Source organism: Trichoplusia ni, chromosome 28 (assembly GCF_003590095.1).
Source record: "Trichoplusia ni isolate ovarian cell line Hi5 chromosome 28, tn1, whole genome shotgun sequence".
Taxonomy (NCBI): Eukaryota; Metazoa; Arthropoda; class Insecta; order Lepidoptera; family Noctuidae; genus Trichoplusia; species Trichoplusia ni.
This window is the reverse complement of record NC_039505.1, coordinates 538721-561072: the sequence shown is the minus strand read 5'-3', so window position 1 is coordinate 561072 and position 22352 is coordinate 538721.

The window sequence follows — 22352 nt, the reverse complement described above, 5'->3', positions numbered from 1 at the left end:
CTCTTGCATAGCGAGCAATACGGTTTTACAAAGGGACGTTCAACTACCGACGCGGGTGTAGCTTTACTGAAACACATCTACGATGCTTGGGAGAACTCTCAGAACGCTATTGGCGTTTTCTGTGACCTTTCAAAGGCATTTGATTGCGTCCGGCATGACACATTATTATGCAAACTCGGATATTACGGTATCAAAAATAGGTCACTGGATTTAATTAATTCCTATTTGAGTGATAGGGTCCAATGTGTAGATGTAAATGGTAGTAAGTCCACCGGACTACCTGTGAAACTAGGGGTACCCCAGGGTTCAATACTCGGCCCATTTTTATTTTTAGTATATATTAATGACTTACCATTCTTTTTAAAAGGCATATGTGACGTTGTGCTCTTTGCAGACGATACTTCCTTAATATTTAAAGTTAACAGAAACAGAAATGACTTTAATGAAGTAAATAGTGCACTTACTCGGGTCACACATTGGTTTTCAGTTAATAATTTAGTTTTGAATGCCAAAAAAACCAAATGTGTTAAATTCGCGGTGCCTAATGTTAAGAATCTTGGGCCAAATATTGTTATAAATAATGAAGTACTAGAGACTGTAGAGTCAACGGTTTTTCTCGGCGTTACAGTTGATGCAAAATTAAAATGGACGGCGCATATTGCATACCTAGCAAATAAACTCAGCTCTGCGGCTTATGCGGTTAGAAAAGTTAGGCAGATTACTGACGTGGACACAGCTCGTCTTGTTTATTTTAGCTATTTCCACAGCGTTATGTCCTATGGCATACTTTTGTGGGGTAGGGCAGCAGATATCGAATCGATATTCGTCTTACAAAAGCGAGCTGTCAGATCCATTTACCAACTAGGCTCTAGAGTTTCTCTTAGGGAGCGGTTTAAAGAGATAGGCATTTTAACGGTAGCATCCCAATTTATTTTAGATAATATACTACTGATACGAAAAAACCTTCACTTATACTCCAAAAATAGTGATATTCATAGTATAAATACACGAAATAAACATAAGTTAATTGGTACATCGCACCGGTTACACAGGGTACACAATTCATTTGTGGGACTTGGTGTTCGCCTCTACAATAAACTGCCTCTCACTTTATTGGAATTGCCTTTTAACTCATTTAAAACAACGGTTAAAGATAAACTGTGCAAGAAGGCTTACTATACAATCAATGATTATTTAAATGATAAAAATAGTTGGTCGCCGTGATTTGCACAGGACGGTTTAGTGTGGATTAATGTTTGACGTGTATTTGTGTAATTTGATAGACATACTCTATGTGTGTAACATTGTGTTACCTATTTTGTTTTATTTTTAGTATAATTATACGCATGCACGTATACATTATTTATTATAAATTTTGACATGTATAATTTATTAATTATAAAATTGAATGACGTAGCAATTTATGCCGCCTCCGTGTTTAGGGCTATGCCAGGTAAATCAACGTTTGGGGTATTTCTTTCAGTCTTATTTTATTTTATTAGCGGGCAGCAGATACGTCATGCTCCCTAAGTCGTCACTGCCTGCGGTGGCGTCTTGGGTCGGGTCACCTCCTTCCCTCTAATATGGCGAGGGAGGTGATGGCTGACCCTTGCGTCATACTCGTGAACGGGTGCTGCTTGCGGTGGCTGGTCGGTCTGCTGACCTTGGCCTTAGTACTTAAAGTTTAATTTCGTATAGGTTTATATACAGCGACCTCAAACTTTTGTTTGTTTGGCATGGCACCTGCACACTTATTTTTGTTATTGTTCTGTACAATTATAATATTTTTTGTAAACGGAATGACAGCGTGCTGCTGGGGAGTTTGTTGCGCCGTTTCTTCTCTCACAGCAAAAGCACTTAGGAAGCGGTGAAGGGTGGGCGAAACTGGGTGCTGTCCAATGTAAATGACCTTCAAAAAGTGCTACTTAGTAGCCTAATTTGAATAAATGAATTTTGAATTTGAATTTGAATTTTGAATTTTGAATTTGAATTTTGAATTTGAATTTGAATTTGAGATGTTTTACCCACTGGTAAGCAGTGGGATACCCGTAGTACATACTAATGTTTTAGGTTATAAAATAACTATTACAAAAATTAGTCATATGAAAACTGCTTTTTGGTGTAATCTACATATTATATTTTGAATCTATGTTAATGAAATTAAGCCCCATTTTACCCAAAAATATCAATAAATAAATCAATAAACTTACCCGAGACGTAAACGCACCTGTCCGTTTCGGCGGCATCTTGACAGATAGCTCAACGGAGTGAAATGTTGCCATATGAAATATTTTGGCGAACAAAAACAATGTTACCAATTTATTCATGTAGACAAATAATAGTATTGACCATTAATTAAGTCAAAAAAAATGTCAAATACACTGTCTTATCACGCTACCAATTTAAGGGTTAAACAAACTGACACGCATCGTAGCTTACATACTTCGATTCATTCATCACTGCAAACATAAACAATCAAATAACATCAGTACTAGTCAAATCAATTCAATTCTAGTCAAATTCAAGACCCCACGCCTGCGAGATGCATTCTTTGCTGCTACTATCAACTACAACAAGAACAACGCTCAAAATAAGCTGAATACAAGTCACCTTGGCATCGCATCTGAGAATCCAGTTCCGATTTACGTGGTAGAACATTTTTCGGCAGTCAAAAAAGCGTTACATGCAGCGAGTCGTATTCGTGGCAAAGAACTCGGGTATAAGTTTGTCTGGGTTCGAAATGGAAGAATATTCATGAAGAAGAACGAACAATCAGAACGCATTGTTATCACAAACCAAGAGCAACTAAAGTCTTTAACTGAAATAAAATTTTATTAGGATAAATTACCAAACTAAGGAACGTTTTTTATAGTTTAATTAGCTCATTCGATAATTCACTTCGGATTTATTAACAAAATGTACGCGGTCTTAAAACAAAATTTAATACATTTTACCATAATATGTCCTTACAAGATTATGATATAATTATGCTTACGGAGACTTGGCTGAACGGTGGTGTTTACGATGCCGAATTATTCGACGACAGGTACGATATTTACAGACGAGATCGTGAATCCAGTCGTTATAGTGCGCGCAGGGATGGTGGAGGCGTTTTGATAGCGGTCTCCAAAAGGTTAAGGTCGTGTCGACTGCCGCACCTGGAGAGTACATCTGAGGATCTGTGGATCAACATTGAAACCGCTTCGCATGGCACAAAATCACACAAATTTCGTATCTTTTACGTCTACTTACCCCCGCCCGTGACTTCTGACATCATGCAAATCTTATATTAGGGGACTTTAACCTCAGTAACATATTATGGAAATTTGACGAGCAAAACGCAGGTCCTGCACAACCATATCCTAGTAATTATAGCGAGGTGATTAAAAGTTTCCTAGACTTTGTTTCTTTAAACGCTTTGCAACAGTTTAATTACTTCATAAATACTAAATCTAAAATACCGGATCTGGCCCTTTGTAATACTGCGTTAAACAACCTTAGCCGCTGCGCCTGCCATTTGGTTACAGAAGATCCCTTGCACCCATCATTAGAATTATCTATATCCTTAAATATCAAATCAAACAATCTTCAAGCTAAGCCAACAATAAAACCAGATTGCTTTAAAGCTGATTACGATATTACCTGGGATAAAGAACTGCAAGGTCACCCCACAACTGAAAAATTGATCGATAAATTTTACGAGGTCTTGCATGACATCATCAAAAAAATGTTCCCATGAAAAAAAAACTGGGAAATAAATACCCACAGTGGTACTCTAAAGAACTGATACGACTCTTAAAGGAAAAAAATAAATTTCGTACAAAAGCTAAAAAATACAAAAATCTTTTAGAAATCATATCACTTGAGTTACTGCGTGTTAAATGTAGTAGGCTTATGGAAACCTGCTATAAAAACAATCTAGTTAGAATGGAACAAGCACTTGAAAAGGATCCAAAAATGTTCTGGACATACATTAAAAATAAAAAGAAAACTAGAAGTACTTACCCAGCAGAAATGGGTTACATGAACAGGACAGCATCAAGTGGACGTGAAATCTGTAACTTGTTTGCCGAGAACTTTGCACAAGTCTACAACACCTCGTCGACAATTGATGCGTCCAACCTTGTTGACAGCAATCTCGCCCCGTCCGGATTCTGTAAACTAGAATTTAGCGCTAAGGAAATATTCCAATCCCTAAAAGCCTTGGATGAGCGTAAGGGTGCTGGAAGTGATGGTATTCCACCCGTATTCATAAAACGATGTGCAAAATCTCTAACTAGACCTCTTGAAGTTATTTTCAACAAGTCAATGGCGGACGGCGTGTTTCCTGGGAGGTGGAGGAAGCCTTAGTAGTCCCTATTTTCAAATCAGGGGAAAAGCAACTAGTATCTAACTACAGGCCCATCTCTATCTTAAACATTTTCGGCAAAGTACTTGAAAGGTTAGTAACTGAACGCTTAAACAATGCATCGTTAGACAATGTATGCACACGTTAAACAATGAACGTTAATCAAACAGTATTACAGCTAATAGTAGTACACATACAAAAACTATAATACCGGAAGCAAAAGGTTCAAGCGTCAGCATTATGCTTAGGTCCCCCCTAGAGGGTAGCTAAGCGCTGGTTTTCAGCTTTAACCCTTTGGCTCCTGTTTACAATGTTGGTAACAAAGGGAGTATTTAAAAAAAGGATAATCACACATTAAAAAAAAAAACAAAAACAGAATATATGTATTGTTACATCTTTCGATATAAATAAATATAGCTAGAGAGAAAATGCTTAACCAAGAAAAGAAAATCGCAGAAATATTAACTGTGGTCACGGCGGTCTAAAAAAAAAAAAAAAATTGACGCAGAATTTTATCTGGGAATGAACTTAGTATAGAGCAAAAGTAAAAAAAAGCAAAAGAGCAGAACAGGCAGCTGTTATAGTAATTTAGTAAAATATTTTTGGCAGTCGAAGACTAATACTCTACACTTGCTTTTAAAGTTATGAGCATTTTTAATATGACGGAAAGGCGGTGGGATATTATTCCAGATTTTTGACGCTGCGTAGTTAAAACTACCTTTATAACTTTTTGTTCTGTGTCTTGGTATCATTAGCGTACTATTTACTTTTGACCTAGTAAATATAACCTTTTGGTAGTGATAACTCTGTGTGTAACACATAAAAAGTGCAATTTTCGTCGTGATTCCATGTTTAGTTGTCCCTTTTCACTTATAATGGGAGAGATGTGCGCTCTTCTCGGAACTGGGTAAATAAAGCGAACGCAAGCGTTTGGACCTTTTGAATGCGCTTTTTGGTCTTTTCGAAGAGCCTCGGACCGTAAACGACATCACAGTAGTTGAAAGGTGAAAGTATCAGCAGATCTGAGAGCAATTTCCTTATATCCTCTGAAAGGTACTCACGGATTCCATAGAGAACTTTCAATCTATAAAAAGCACTCTGCATTCGGCCATTAATGTGATCTCCGAATCTCAGTTCCTCGTCCATAAGTAGCCCCAGGTTCTTTGCGACCTTCAGTCGTTCAATTACCTCCCCGTTTACAACCAGAGGCTCGTATAGGCTGTCAACAGCTGCTATCTGTGATTTGGTGCCCAAAATCATACATTTTGTCTTAGATGCGTTGAGTACAAGAGTATTTTTTTGAGACCAGGTAACGATTCGTTCAATATCATTCGAAACATTAACCAAAGTCTGACCAGTCTCAATTGGCTTAAATGATGCATAGATTTGCGTGTCATCCGCATACAGGTGTACTTTACAGTGTTGGAGAATACTTTGAAGGTCAGCCGTAAAGATAATAAATAAGGTAGGACTGAGGATAGAACCTTGTGAAACGCCCCTTTCTACGGCCAGCTTTTTTGATTTAATTGAATTACCCTGATCGTCAACAGTTACTACTTGTTGATATCTATTAGTGAGGAAAGACCTGAACCATTTACATGTATCTATAGAAATACCGTAATGTTTAAGTTTGGCGAGTAGTAGCTCCCGATTCAAACAATCAAACGCCCTCGAAAAATCCAACAAAACAAGCACGGAGGGTTTGCCAGCATCAGACTCGGTCAGAATATCATTAGTGACATAAGTTAAAGCCGTTGCAGTACCATGGCCTTCACGGAAACCCGATTGATGTTGAGGCAGAATGGAATTAGCCTCTAGGTATAACTTAAGTTGCTTTTCGACAACCCTTTTGATAACCTTTTACAGAACGGGAAGAATACTAATTGGCCGCAGATCTTTAAGCTGGTTAATATTTTTAGACTTTGGGATTGGCTTTACTAATGCAGATTTCCAAGAATCTGGAAATACTTTGGTTTGAAGGGACCTATTTATAATTTCAGTGATTGTGTTTAATGTATTAGGAAGGGTAAGCTGGATCATATCAATGTTGATGAGGTCGTGTCCATAAGCCTTAGTTTTTATTCCATTTAAAATGTCTATGATTTCTTTACTAGTGGTTTCCTCGAGGTCAAATTGATTTTTACTAATAACAGTGTTTTTATAGTAGTTTAATGTTCCTGTGTCGGCATAAGTATTCCCTGGTAGGTCTAGAAAGAAATTGTTTATATCGTCGGGATTATTTAAATTATTTGGGATGGATGTTTCGCACGGATCGCTAAATGAAGATGTGTTTTTGAGGTGTTTCCACATTTCTGTAGGCTTTTTAGCGTTATTATTGACATAATACGAAAAGTAGGCTTTTTTTTCGTGTCTCATGCTAGATGTTACAAGGTTTTTAAGTTGTTTATAATAGTCCATATGAATCTGTAGCTTGGTTTTGTGTGCTCTAGCCAAAGCCTTGTCACGATGCAGCATCATTACTTTGATAACGTCTGTTATCCAAGGTGTAGGGGCTTTAGATATCTTAATACGTCTAAAAGGAGCGTGGATGTCAAATAGTTCGGTTATGTATTTATCGAACATACACACCATTTCATCAACGTTATTCATCTTTCCAATATTTTCCCAAGGAATATTGTCTAAGTCACTATTAAAACGAGTTAAGTCTATATTTTTGAAAGAGCAAACTGTCTTAAATTGCGGCACCGGTTTAGGTTTTTTTATATCAAAATTTGCTATTACCATTGCATGGTCGCTTATATTTGGGTTATGATGTACCCTTACATCGAAACATCGAGTAGCTGTATCTGTAATAATAAGATCTAGAAGAGTTTTAGAAGTTTCTGTGATTCTAGTGGGTTCTTTGACAATTTGTACAAGATCATACAGCGTAAAGAATGTATTTAACTCTTTGGTAAAATTATTGAGCGGTTTCAACATGTTAACATTGAAATCTGATAGTAGTATTATATGTTTACAATTAGTGAAAGATTGTATGGATTCAGCCAATGCATCAATTGCTCTACTCACCGAAATAACAGTTTCGGACCTGTATGCGGTACCAACAGCTAATTTGTGGCCAAGCAAGGTGACCTCAAGCCACAACTGTTCTAGTTCTGAGTCCGGGTGGGGGCGCACATTAACACGAATGCCTCTTCTCACATAAAAGCCCACTCCTCCCCTCGATCTATTATCTGGACGAGCTCTGTGTTTAAGGAAATATCCAGGTATGGTGGGAGCATATTTTACAGCACCTTCCTGGAGCCACGTCTCATTAAGGGCCAAAATATCTGGCTGCAGCCTTTGTATTGTAACTCTCAGGTCATCCTGGCCAGTATTAAGCGATCGCACATTAAGCAAACCCAACTTTATGTTGTTTTTTTTTTAATTTCCTAGCCATAGTCTTGTAAATTAATTATCAGCAAGTATTGTACCACAGATCTTAGATTTAATGTGTGACCATAAGACAATAAATTACATTTTTATAATAACTATCGTGAGACGAACAGTTCGACTCGCGATCCCGCCGCGTCTGCTCATGATTAAGGACTCCGGTTGGGTCCGAAACTAGTCGGGCTACCCCGATAAATACGCGTGAGTAAACCGTTACATCATTTAATAATAAATTACAGTAAAACAAGCCTAAAAAAAGTGAAGCATGCAAATAAAACATTATAAAAACAAAAGACAGCAGCTGACCAATCGTCAGTCATTTGTTATTTACTAACTCTGACAAACATCGTTCAGACTTGATTTGAACTGGTTTTTGTCTAAATTTTTGCGCATAAATATTTTACCATTCACGTACCAGCAAGATATCTTATGCGTTTTTGCAAATTGACGACATTTGAAGAAGAACTGCCTAACTGATGGAGTCTGGTACTCTGCTACGTATATAGGAGTTCTCTCTCCAGGTAATCCAATCATCTGGGAGTTGAGCTTATCATTTACTTGCCGATCCTTGTTAAAAGTCCTGATATTGTTTAGGACTACATTTCTTCGGGATACCGAGGTAAACTCTGCTACTATTGGTCTTGGTTTACCAGGCATACCAGGCTTACCGGGGAGCCGGTACACGTCCCTTAAACTTGTCTCACCTATCTCCAAATTTACAGCCTTTCCGATGCCAGCCATAATGGAGATCAGATCAGTAACGTTCTCATTTTTTTTAAGGGGGACGTTGTGTAGTTCGATTGAAGCTGGTCTTGACTGCGACGATAAATCCTGATTTTTTTTCTCATAGTTTCTCAGAGTATCTTTGTCTTTCGTGTTCTTTCTATTTTTGTTATGCGCGTTTTAATTTCTTTATAATCTTTACTTATGAAAGCCATACTTTTCTCCAGCTCTAAGTTTATATTTTGGATCTCCACAAACTTCAGTTTTAAATCCGACACTTCCTTAACCAAAGACTCCAATAGACCGTCTTGATCTGCTTTCCAGGCTGTTAATCTGACATCTTGTTCAGCTTTCCAGGATGACAAAATGTCTAGGAGCTCAGTTTTAAGCTCTCCACAGACGCACGAACATTCTTTGTTTAAAGTTGTCACACTCTTAGGTGAGTCCTCCATGCGCTGCAGCTCGTTAAGTTGTAGATAAGTGATCCTGTTTTATAAGTAGGAAGACAGATTACTACGTTGGTGTGTGTAATTTTTCGTAGGGATTCATTTAGAAGGTTTATTAACTTAATGTAGTTGTTTTCAATGTCATTAATATGATTTTCTCCAATGAAAATTAGGCAGTAGTCGTTTAGGGTAAACCCCTTTAATCGATCTTCAATGTCGCTTAATAATTGTGTTATTGTGCTGTTAGGCATCGTATAGTGGCAGAATTCAAAGCATTCGGAGAAAACATCTTCCATACAGGATAAAGATCCTTTGTATTTATGACTACTTAAGATACATAGTTTGTTCTTTAGTTTTGTTATAGATTTTTTTGTCTTCGGTACATCCACATTGCTTGGTGGTATCACGGGGTTGATTGGTGCTAGGTCAGGCAATTTTGAAACTTCATTAGTTGACTGATTACAGCTTTCCTCAGTCTGAGTTCCTTTATTGTGTTTCTTGGTCGCATGGTTTGGCAGAGTCATCGAATATAAGCACTTATTGGCTTGTTCATTTGGTGAGTTAACTTGGCGTGGTGTCTTGCTTGTGCGTGTTGGTGTTCTCTTTTTCTCAGGCGTTGAGCATATTTTCTTGTAAGTGTTAACTGTCGTTATCATATTTTGTAAATCTGTTTTTAAGCGCAGGTTTTCTATATTTAAGTTGTCGATTTCTTGATGTGCGCCTTGTAATTGTTGTTTAAGTTTTCTAATTTCGTCATGTAATTCACGGATTTTGTCAGTTGTGTCATGGAAACTATCCGGTATACTCATCATCGTCGTATCCAATATAGTTTTATCGTTGTCACTTGTTGTCAATTTAGACAAGTCTGTCAATGAGCTTGTTCTACAGGGTTTATTGCGGAAGGTTATGTTATTATTTTCAAGATCCATTTTGTTCGTAGCTGTTATTTTTTATGTTTAAAATACGATAATTTGAGATATGAAATTTTATAGATATATTACAAAAAGAATCTGCTGTGATGAGCATCGAACTTACGATCTGTCGGTTTCCAATGTGACGCTTTGCGCCACTGAACTATCCGTTCTCGACAGGTTGAGGCGAAATTAAGGATTGGATTGAACAAATGCAATATTTGAACTAACATGGACGGTTAAAAATGACTCATCTCTGTGGAATTTTTTGCAATGTTGAACTTTGTACACTTTGTTGCCACTTTATCTTTGTTTTGATAGTAATGATATTTTACACTTTTTTAAGTTTTGTTTATTGGAGATTGTTTATTTGTTAGGATTTTGCACTATAATTAATATTGATCATGTTTATACCCAATATTTTTAATATTTTGGTAGGTTTTAATAATGTTTTATAAATGAATTGTTCACTTAATAATTGTGTTGACCACTCTTTTTTCTTCTTGCTCTGTCACTACACTCGGTTTTTAAGTTATTGTTATATTTAAGTAGTAGAAAGTTTAGTTTGTTTTATATTTTTGTTTCTTGTTCGTTATTTTAGTTCGCTATTTATTATGGATACGTATGTTTTTTTTTTTTGAGATAACACTTTCACTTATTGAAGTCACGCACTTAAGTACTATTATCGAAAAGAAGTCCATAAAAAGTCACTTTTACTATTTTTTTTTTAATTTTGTTACGGAGCGGATTCGATCATAGGTCAGTCGCGCGCGCGCGTCACTTGACCCTACGTGCACGCAGATTATTGATTACTCCATAATCAATAATCATAATCAATAAGAAAATGGCGGGAACGCGTAAAAATATTTGGTTTTCCAATCTAGCGTGAAGGCGTTCACCGCATACGCATCTGGTTCTTGTTTCCAAAAAACAAATAGGTCACATTTGGCATTGTCGCGAGAAGCAAAAAGGTCAATGTCTGGGCAACCAAAGTTTTTCTTAATCATTCTTAAGGCGCGATCTGACAACTCCCACTCCGTATCGGGGTTAATCTTTCTAGATTCTTCGTCAGCGTGATTATCTTTCGTGTTTACGTAGGAAGCAAACAACCACAGGTTTCGCGTCTCGCACCATTGCCAAATGTTCCTAGCTAGGTCATTTAAATGAGGAAATTGAATTCCACCAAGGCGATTTATGTAACTAATTGCTGTCGTATTGTCTACCCTTAGCAAAATTGTGCAGTTAGAATCGTTACTGGCAAAACTTTTTAATCCGAGAAATATGGCTAAGAGTTCCAAGTAATTTATATGGTATTTTGATTCTGTAGTTTTCCACCTACCATGAACTCTCTCATTTCCACAGACGGCACCCCAGCCTGTTCTGCTTGCGTCTGTATAGATCTCTCTTTTGAAGTTTTGGTTTACAATAGGACATGAAGCAGTGAAAATATGACTTTGCCACCAATTAAGGTCATCTAATACCGATTCAGACATTCTAATCTTAGACTCATAATTGTTAAGATTATGCTGTAAGGCTAAAAATTTTTGGCGTTCTAATAATTTAGTATAAAGAAAACCGTATCGTACTGCTGGACAGGCTGCGATCAAAACGCCAATGAGATGTGCAAATTTACGTATAGTGCACTTAGGCAATTTTTGAAACTTTTCGACTAATTGATTAATAGTGTGACGTTTTTCAGTAGGTAACGACAAAGCCATGTCGTGTGTATTATAAACGAATCCTAAAAATGTACATGTCTGAGACGGTATTAATGAGCTTTTTTCATAATTTACTACAAAACCCAAGCATTCCAAGAGTTTAAGGGTTTCACGGACGTTATCAGAACATTCTTTGTAGCTGTTACCGATACATAATATGTCGACTAAATAAATTACTGACTTGTAGCCTCGCCTTCGTAGGTAGGTTATTACCTCCTTCATAATTTTTGTAAACACTCTAGGAGCTACGCATAATCCGTAAGGCATGGCATTGAACTCATATGTTTGTAAAGTTTCAGAACCCGGAGCTTGAAAATTAAATCGTAAATACTTTCGGTCATATTTTGATATAGGTACTAATAGGTAGGCTTCTTTGAGGTCAATTGTTGCTAGAAAACCGCCTTGGGGAATTAGTTTGGATGCCGTTCTATGATCCTCCATTTTAAAGTGGGTATTTGTTATAAATTTATTTAACGATTTTAAGTTTAAAATAAAACGTTTACCTCCATTAGTCTTAGGTGCTAAAAATATTTTAGATATATACTGGTCGTGACTTTGCATGCAGCTTGATATGGCTCCTAATTCTATAAATTTATTAATTGCTACTTGCATGTCGACCGCTTCGTCGTAAGTAAAGTTACACGACGGCACTATAGATTGAGACGGCCGTGTACTAAAGGGGATAGAAAAGCCATGTTCTATCCATGACAATACTACATTGTTATTGGTAATATGAGACCAACAAGAAAGAAATAAGTGTATTCTGCCTGCATGTACCTGAGCTATTTCTGCTGGGATGCACGAGTCTTCGAAGCGTAAGAACTCTTCGCTTGTGTTTGTGTTTGCGTCGGGTATGGCCGCCGTGACGTCACTGGTAGCGATCTCCTCTGACCTCCCCGCACCCCCTGTTCGCCGGGTATTGAGGAGGTCCTGACCAGTTTCCCTGGTGGGCAGGACTTGCGACCACGGATTGGCTACTGTTGGGTTTCGAAGTTGGTTTCCTTATTTGGGAACCCTGCTTTTCGATGGCCTTACTGGCCTTTATTTTCTCTGATAGCGAGTTACCATACAAAGTTTCGTCCCGTTCCGTGTCTTGAATGACGTGGAGGAAATTCTTTTCAAGATTTGGAGTTATTAATTTTATTCTGTCCTTGGTAAGGCAGTAATGCAAATCGGAAAGCAGCCGACAGCCGTCGCTTAAATATCTCAGGGCAAGAACTTTATTATCTGATTTTAACAAAGTATCCATAGCTTTGTTAATAGCAGCGGTTCCGTTTCCCAGTTGTTGCTGAAAGCCAACTAGTTTTTTGTCTCGTCCTCTGACTAGTTCCGAAACTGCCGCTGATATTTCAACGTTTAACTTTGGTGCTTGCAGTAACTTACAGTTACTCGGTATGAGGTGCTCCTTCATGAGTTTATCTTAATCCTCTTTAGGTAGCCCTTTTTTCAACAAAGGTGTCCACAAGGTCGCTAAGCTACCGTGTACTTCATCTCCAAAGTCTGGCGCATCCGATGTTGAGGATCCCAGTGCAGACAATAGTTCAGGATCCAAAGCGGATTCTTGAATTGTCTCCGTTGACAGGGCGGTCTCAGCATCCACGACGTCCGGTGTTACTTGCGGAGCGGGGGCCACCTCCTGTTCTCCTCGAGGATCGGCGTCATTCGTATCTAAAAAGATACCATGTATGTGAGTGGGTAGGTAAGCGAAAAATTGCGAAGGTAGGTTGTACAATTTGTATCACTTAACAAGCGCGAAAACACCAAATATCTCGAAAGCAAACAAAACTTAATAAATAAATATGAAAAATTAAATTCGAAATCGAACGCGTCAAACAAAACAATAAACGAAAACGGAACGCGCCGGCCAAACGTCAACCAATCACGCGCAGTTATAAATCTGTCAAAACAAACGTTAGATCCACCGACCGTGCAAGTACTACAAAAAGGTTTAAATTTCGCTGTAACACCGCGTAGAATACCGTACGAGGACATTATTTGCAATGTAGAGACTTGCCTGTTCAACAATAACGTGAGGAAGGAAGATTTGGAGGCGATACGCCAAGATATATCATCTGTTTTACGTCGAAGTGTAGTGCCCAAACCAAACCTCCCTAAAGCCGAACATCTCGCTTTAAAGAACCTCAAAAACAGACAAGATGTAACTATACTCCGTGCAGATAAGGGAAACGCTACGGTCGTCATGGATACATCGGACTACAATGCTAAAATAGAAGATCTATTTCAAAATTGCCTGACCTAGCACCAATCAACCCCGTGATACCACCAAGCAATGTGGATGTACCGAAAACAAAAAAATCTATAACAAAACTAAAGAACAAACTATGTATCTTAAGTAGTCATAAATACAAAGGATCTTTATCCTGTATGGAAGATGTTTTCTCCGAATGCTTTGAATTCTGCCACTATACGATGCCTAACAGCACAATAACACAATTATTAAGCGACATTGAAGATCGATTAAAGGGGTTTACCCTAAACGACTACTGCCTAATTTTCATTGGAGAAAATCATATTAATGACATTGAAAACAACTACATTAAGTTAATAAACCTTCTAAATGAATCCCTACGAAAAATTACACACACCAACGTAGTAATCTGTCTTCCTACTTATAAAACAGGATCACTTATCTACAACTTAACGAGCTGCAGCGCATGGAGGACTCACCTAAGAGTGTGACAACTTTAAACAAAGAATGTTCGTGCGTCTGTGGAGAGCTTAAAAACTGAGCTCCTAGACATTTTGTCATCCTGGAAAGCTGAACAAGATGTCAGATTAACAGCCTGGAAAGCAGATCAAGACGGTCTATTGGAGTCTTTGGTTAAGGAAGTGTCGGATTTAAAACTGAAGTTTGTGGAGATCCAAAATATAAACTTAGAGCTGGAGAAAAGTATGGCTTTCATAAGTAAAGATTATAAAGAAATTAAAACGCGCATAACAAAAATAGAAAGAACACGAAAGACAAAGATACTCTGAGAAACTATGAGAAAAAAAAATCAGGATTTATCGTCGCAGTCAAGACCAGCTTCAATCGAACTACACAACGTCCCCCTTAAAAAAAATGAGAACGTTACTGATCTGATCTCCATTATGGCTGGCATCGGAAAGGCTGTAAATTTGGAGATAGGTGAGACAAGTTTAAGGGACGTGTACCGGCTCCCCGGTAAGCCTGGTATGCCTGGTAAACCAAGACCAATAGTAGCAGAGTTTACCTCGGTATCCCGAAGAAATGTAGTCCTAAACAATATCAGGACTTTTAACAAGGATCGGCAAGTAAATGATAAGCTCAACTCCCAGATGATTGGATTACCTGGAGAGAGAACTCCTATATACGTAGCAGAGTACCAGACTCCATCAGTTAGGCAGTTCTTCTTCAAATGTCGTCAATTTGCAAAAACGCATAAGATATCTTGCTGGTACGTGAATGGTAAAATATTTATGCGCAAAAATTTAGACAAAAACCAGTTCAAATCAAGTCTGAACGATGTTTGTCAGAGTTAGTAAATAACAAATGACTGACGATTGGTCAGCTGCTGTCTTTTGTTTTTATAATGTTTTATTTGCATGCTTCACTTTTTTTAGGCTTGTTTTACTGTAATTTATTATTAAATGATGTAACGGTTTACTCACGCGTATTTATCGGGGTAGCCCGACTAGTTTCGGACCCAACCGGAGTCCTTAATCATGAGCAGACGCGGCGGGATCGCGAGTCGAACTGTTCGTCTCACGATAGTTATTATAAAAATGTAATTTATTGTCTTATGGTCACACATTAAATCTAAGATCTGTGGTACAATACTTGCTGATAATTAATTTACAAGACTATGGCTAGGAAATTAAAAAAAAACAACATAAAGTTGGGTTTGCTTAATGTGCGATCGCTTAATACTGGCCAGGATGACCTGAGAGTTACAATACAAAGGCTGCAGCCAGATATTTTGGCCCTTAATGAGACGTGGCTCCAGGAAGGTGCTGTAAAATATGCTCCCACCATACCTGGATATTTCCTTAAACACAGAGCTCGTCCAGATAATAGATCGAGGGGAGGAGTGGGCTTTTATGTGAGAAGAGGCATTCGTGTTAATGTGCGCCCCCACCCGGACTCAGAACTAGAACAGTTGTGGCTTGAGGTCACCTTGCTTGGCCACAAATTAGCTGTTGGTACCGCATACAGGTCCGAAACTGTTATTTCGGTGAGTAGAGCAATTGATGCATTGGCTGAATCCATACAATCTTTCACTAATTGTAAACATATAATACTACTATCAGATTTCAATGTTAACATGTTGAAACCGCTCAATAATTTTACCAAAGAGTTAAATACATTCTTTACGCTGTATGATCTTGTACAAATTGTCAAAGAACCCACTAGAATCACAGAAACTTCTAAAACTCTTCTAGATCTTATTATTACAGATACAGCTACTCGATGTTTCGATGTAAGGGTACATCATAACCCAAATATAAGCGACCATGCAATGGTAATAGCAAATTTTGATATAAAAAAACCTAAACCGGTGCCGCAATTTAAGACAGTTTGCTCTTTCAAAAATATAGACTTAACTCGTTTTAATAGTGACTTAGACAATATTCCTTGGGAAAATATTGGAAAGATGAATAACGTTGATGAAATGGTGTGTATGTTCGATAAATACATAACCGAACTATTTGACATCCACGCTCCTTTTAGACGTATTAAGATATCTAAAGCCCCTACACCTTGGATAACAGACGTTATCAAAGTAATGATGCTGCATCGTGACAAGGCTTTGGCTAGAGCACACAAAACCAAGCTACAGATTCATATGGACTATTATAAACAACTTAAAAACCTTGTAACATCTAGCATGAGACACGAAAAAAAAGCCTACTTTTCGTATTATGTCAATAATAACGCTAAAAAGCCTACAGAAATGTGGAAACACCTCAAAAACACATCTTCATTTAGCGATCCGTGCGAAACATCCATCCCAAATAATTTAAATAATCCCGACGATATAAACAATTTCTTTCTAGACCTACCAGGGAATACTTATGCCGACACAGGAACATTAAACTACTATAAAAACACTGTTATTAGTAAAAATCAATTTGACCTCGAGGAAACCACTAGTAAAGAAATCATAGACATTTTAAATGGAATAAAAACTAAGGCTTATGGACACGACCTCATCAACATTGATATGATCCAGCTTACCCTTCCTAATACATTAAACACAATCACTGAAATTATAAATAGGTCCCTTCAAACCAAAGTATTTCCAGATTCTTGGAAATCTGCATTAGTAAAGCCAATCCCAAAGTCTAAAAATATTAACCAGCTTAAAGATCTGCGGCCAATTAGTATTCTTCCCGTTCTGTAAAAGGTTATCAAAAGGGTTGTCGAAAAGCAACTTAAGTTATACCTAGAGGCTAATTCCATTCTGCCTCAACATCAATCGGGTTTCCGTGAAGGCCATGGTACTGCAACGGCTTTAACTTATGTCACTAATGATATTCTGACCGAGTCTGATGCTGGCAAACCCTCCGTGCTTGTTTGTTGGATTTTTCGAGGGCGTTTGATTGTTTGAATCGGGAGCTACTACTCGCCAAACTTAAACATTACGGTATTTCTATAGATACATGTAAATGGTTCAGGTCTTTCCTCACTAATAGATATCAACAAGTAGTAACTGTTGACGATCAGGGTAATTCAATTAAATCAAAAAAGCTGGCCGTAGAAAGGGGCGTTTCACAAGGTTCTATCCTCAGTCCTACCTTATTTATTATCTTTACGGCTGACCTTCAAAGTATTCTCCAACACTGTAAAGTACACCTGTATGCGGATGACACGCAAATCTATGCATCATTTAAGCCAATTGAGACTGGTCAGACTTTGGTTAATGTTTCGAATGATATTGAACGAATCGTTACCTGGTCTCAAAAAAATACTCTTGTACTCAACGCATCTAAGACAAAATGTATGATTTTGGGCACCAAATCACAGATAGCAGCTGTTGACAGCCTATACGAGCCTCTGGTTGTAAACGGGGAGGTAATTGAACGACTGAAGGTCGCAAAGAACCTGGGGCTACTTATGGACGAGGAACTGAGATTCGGAGATCACATTAATGGCCGAATGCAGAGTGCTTTTTATAGATTGAAAGTTCTCTATGGAATCCGTGAGTACCTTTCAGAGGATATAAGGAAATTGCTCTCAGATCTGCTGATACTTTCACCTTTCAACTACTGTGATGTCGTTTACGGTCCGAGGCTCTTCGAAAAGACCAAAAAGCGCATTCAAAAGGTCCAAAACGCTTGCGTTCGCTTTATTTACCCAGTTCCGAGAAGAGCGCACATCTCTCCCATTATAAGTGAAAAGGGACAACTAAACATGGAATCACGACGAAAATTGCACTTTTTATGTGTTACACACAGAGTTATCACTACCAAAAGGTTATATTTACTAGGTCAAAAGTAAATAGTACGCTAATGATACCAAGACACAGAACAAAAAGTTATAAAGGTAGTTTTAACTACGCAGCGTCAAAAATCTGGAATAATATCCCACCGCCTTTCCGTCATATTAAAAATGCTCATAACTTTAAAAGCAAGTGTAGAGTATTAGTCTTCGACTGCCAAAAATATTTTACTAAATTACTATAACAGCTGCCTGTTCTGCTCTTTTGCTTTTTTTTACTTTTGCTCTATACTAAGTTCATTCCCAGATAAAATTCTGCGTCAATTTTTTTTTTTTTTTAGACCGCCGTGACCACAGTTAATATTTCTGCGATTTTCTTTTCTTGGTTAAGCATTTTCTCTCTAGCTATATTTATTTATATCGAAAGATGTAACAATACATATATTCTGTTTTTGTTTTTTTTTTTTAATGTGTGATTATCCTTTTTTTAAATACTCCCTTTGTTACCAACATTGTAAACAGGAGCCAAAGGGTTAAAGCTGAAAACCAGCGCTTAGCTACCCTCTAGGGGGGACCTAAGCATAATGCTGACGCTTGAACCTTTTGCTTCCGGTATTATAGTTTTTGTATGTGTACTACTATTAGCTGTAATACTGGAAACAATAAACGTTTATTCTATTCTATTCTATTCTATTCTAACTTTAAAGTCGAAATGTTTAATAACCTCTTAGAACTAGATAACCAAAATCACAAGTACGCATACATTTTCGACAGCAATTACCATCTAACACATGAAATGTTTTCCAATACCACGGGTAGAATCAATAAATACGGAATAAAAAATATATATCAAAATATTATGAGCAACATCCAGATTGATCTTAACTTATATTCTCAAAGAAATAGGCAGGAATGTGATGAAATTATAACAACTCCCATTAATGAGAAAAACCATAATTTAAGCCCGAAAGAAAACTCCAATTTTTTTCGTCTATAAGAATATACAGATTCTTCATCAAAATATTGCTGGACTTATGAATAAAAGCGATATGCTTACTGTGTACTTGGATGAATTAGAAAATACTAAAAAAAGCCGGCTAGATTGTATATGCGTAACCGAGCACTTTATGACACCGCAACAGGAAGGACTTCTAAATATACCAAACTACAACCTAACAACGAGTTTCTCCAGAGAAAATAGAAGAGGTGGCGCGTGCATCTTAACCAGGGTTGGCCACAAATGTAAGATGATAAATCTAGGGAAATACTCTTTAACCAATGTAATCGAATGTTGCGCGATAGAATTTACAGAACACAACATTGTCATAGTATGTATGTATAGGATTCCTCAATCTTATCTAGATATTTTTTTACGAAAACTTAAATAATATTTTACATCTATTGTGTATAAAATTGAATAACAAAAAGGTTATCCTCTGTGGAGACTTTAATATTAACATACTTAAAAGAAATAAGCAAGCTCTAGACTTTGAATATACATTGTTGAATTATAACTTAAAGTTATTTAAGTTATTATTTTCTCAACCCACCAGGTTAAGTAGTGGGACTTGCATAGACAATATAGCACACAATGTGAAAGGCTGTAAGGGAGAAATTATAGAATTGGGCCTTTCAGACCATACTGCACAGCTTTTGGAATGTCCTGTTAAAAAGACATGTTTCATAAAACGATGGAAAATCAAAAGACGAAATTACTGTCAGGAGAACATAAATAAATTTAGAAATTGCATTAAAAATCTCACTTTTTCGGACATTTATAAAACAAATGACGTCAATGAGGCCTACTCTTATTTTCTCGACCTATTCAGATGCTTTTACGATCTTTGCTTTCCCTACGAAATTATAACAAAATCGTTGAGTCAAAAATCTAAATGGATTACCAACGGGATACGAAAATGTAGCAAAAAGAAACGGCGACTACTTTGGCAATATAGAAGAAATCCTACCCAAAGTAACAAAAAATCTTTTAAAACATATTCTGCTAGATTTAAAAGAGTTATAACACTAACACAAAAATCCCGAAATAATTACTTCATTATGACATCAGCAAATAAATCTAAAGCGGCATGGAAAATAATTAATAATTCTAAAACCTACCTCCCCAAAGAACCAATAGCGCAAATTCAAACTGAGACACAGAAAATCACAAACCCTTTAAAAATAGCTCAGGCTTTTAACGAATTTTACGTCAACCAAGTTAAAACACCAAAAAAACACTCTATACCTGAAATAAATGTACACTCACATCCTTCAAACTCTCTGTTCATGGAACCGACTATACCTCAAGAGATAAATAATCATATAAATTCCCTTAGAAATACAAATAGTGTTGGCTATGACGGAATATGCACTTAAGTGATCAAAGAAGTATCTCAATACGTAGCTCCACATCTCAGCCACATAATCAATATGAGCATCTCAAACGGAATCTTCCCTGAAAAATTAAAAACGTCAATAATTATACCCTTGCACAAGAAAAATGATAAACAAACCATGTCTAATTACAGACCCATAGCTTTAATACCCGTTTTCTCAAAAATATTTGAAAGAGCAATTTATAAGCCCCTGTATAACTACTTTGAAAAATCAAGCATATTAGTGAAAGAACAAAAGGGATTTCGAAAACAAAAGACAATCAATATGGCCATTTATGATCTTCTTCTGCCTATCCTGTCAAATGTAGATAGAAGAAATCCAGTATGTGCTATCTATATGGATTTATCAAAAGCGTTCGATTATGTAGAGTTCCCTATACTATTACGTAAACTTGAAAAATATGGCGTCAGGGGAAATATACTCGATCTCATTATATCTTACCTGACAAACAGAAAGCAATTTGTAGAAATTACACAAATCTGCCTAAATACTAGTCGTGAGAAAAAATACCGTTCCAAAAGCGAAATAATTAAATACGGCGTTCCTCAGGGTAGCGTGCTGGGACCCCTACCTTTTATACTTTATATAAATGACCTTCCGGAGCAAATAAAATACCACATGGTTCTATTCGCTGATGACAGCACCGTAGTAATTAAGTGTAATGACCCTAATACCTATGAAAATGAAATAAATATGACATTAAATACAATTATATCGTGGCTTAACAACAATAATTTAATCATAAACTTGGAAAAGACTAAAATTATGTATTTTTATCAAAGGACCCCACATAAAGAGTTAGACATTAAATATTTAGATACTAAAATAGAACAAACTAACGTTACTAAATTTCTTGGTATTAATATAGACAGCAATTTGAATTGGAAATGTCAGACAGACGAAATATGTAAAAAACTCAATAAATTTACCTATGTTCTCTATAAATTATCAAAAGTTGTAAACCTAGAATCTGTACTAACAGCCTATCATGACTATGTTGCATCAACACTCAGATATGGCATAATATATTGGGGTAATTCTGTAGATAGAGAACTCGTCTTTAGAGCCCAAAAAAGATGTATCAGGGCTATGTGTGGACTAAATAGCACAGACAGTTGCCAACCGTTCTTCCTTAGTCTAAAAATTCTAACCTTACCATCGTTGTATATATACGAAACAAATGTATTTGTTAAATCTAATATGACGCTTTACAAAATCGCAACTAAAAGCTACTACAGAAAACTGCGGGATAAAAATAAATCAGAACTCGAAGTGACCTACGGCAAAACAGCACTAATGAATAAAAGTACATTCGTTGTGGCCATCAAAATATTTAATAAACTACCTGAACAAATAAAAACCCTAAACCTGGACAATTTCAAGAAAGTGCTATTCAAATTGTTGATAAAAAAATGCTACTATTCACTTAAGGACTATTTAGACGACAATTCTATAATTACTTCCTCTGACAATTATACATCATCTAAACTGTTTTGATGATTCTGAATTAGGTATGCTAAAAAATAAATTGTTTTTTTGACATGTTACTGAGACTACATGACATTTATCATTTTTCTTTTTTTTATATATAATTAATTTGCATTGATATGCATGCGCTTGTACCTATTACAAATGTGAAAGTTTTGGGGATGATACTTTATAATATTATACTATGTAGATTTATAAGATTATGTTAATTAAATATATTTGTACACCTTTGGGTAAAACATAGAGAAACTAAAACCTACTTGTAACATCTCACACTGCTGTAATTTGACCTATGTTTACAAATAAAGCATTCTGATTCTGATTCTGATTTCTTTAGTTCTAAAATGTCTACGCAAGATTATTGAGGATGATGCTAAAGGGATTTTAGTTTTTCCCCATCTCCTCCAAAACCTGCTCGATTCTCATATACTTTACCTGAATCCCAATAAATTCCTCCTTCAATCTCATTTCAGGGAGTGTCACCCCCTGCATGCCAAGCTTACTCTG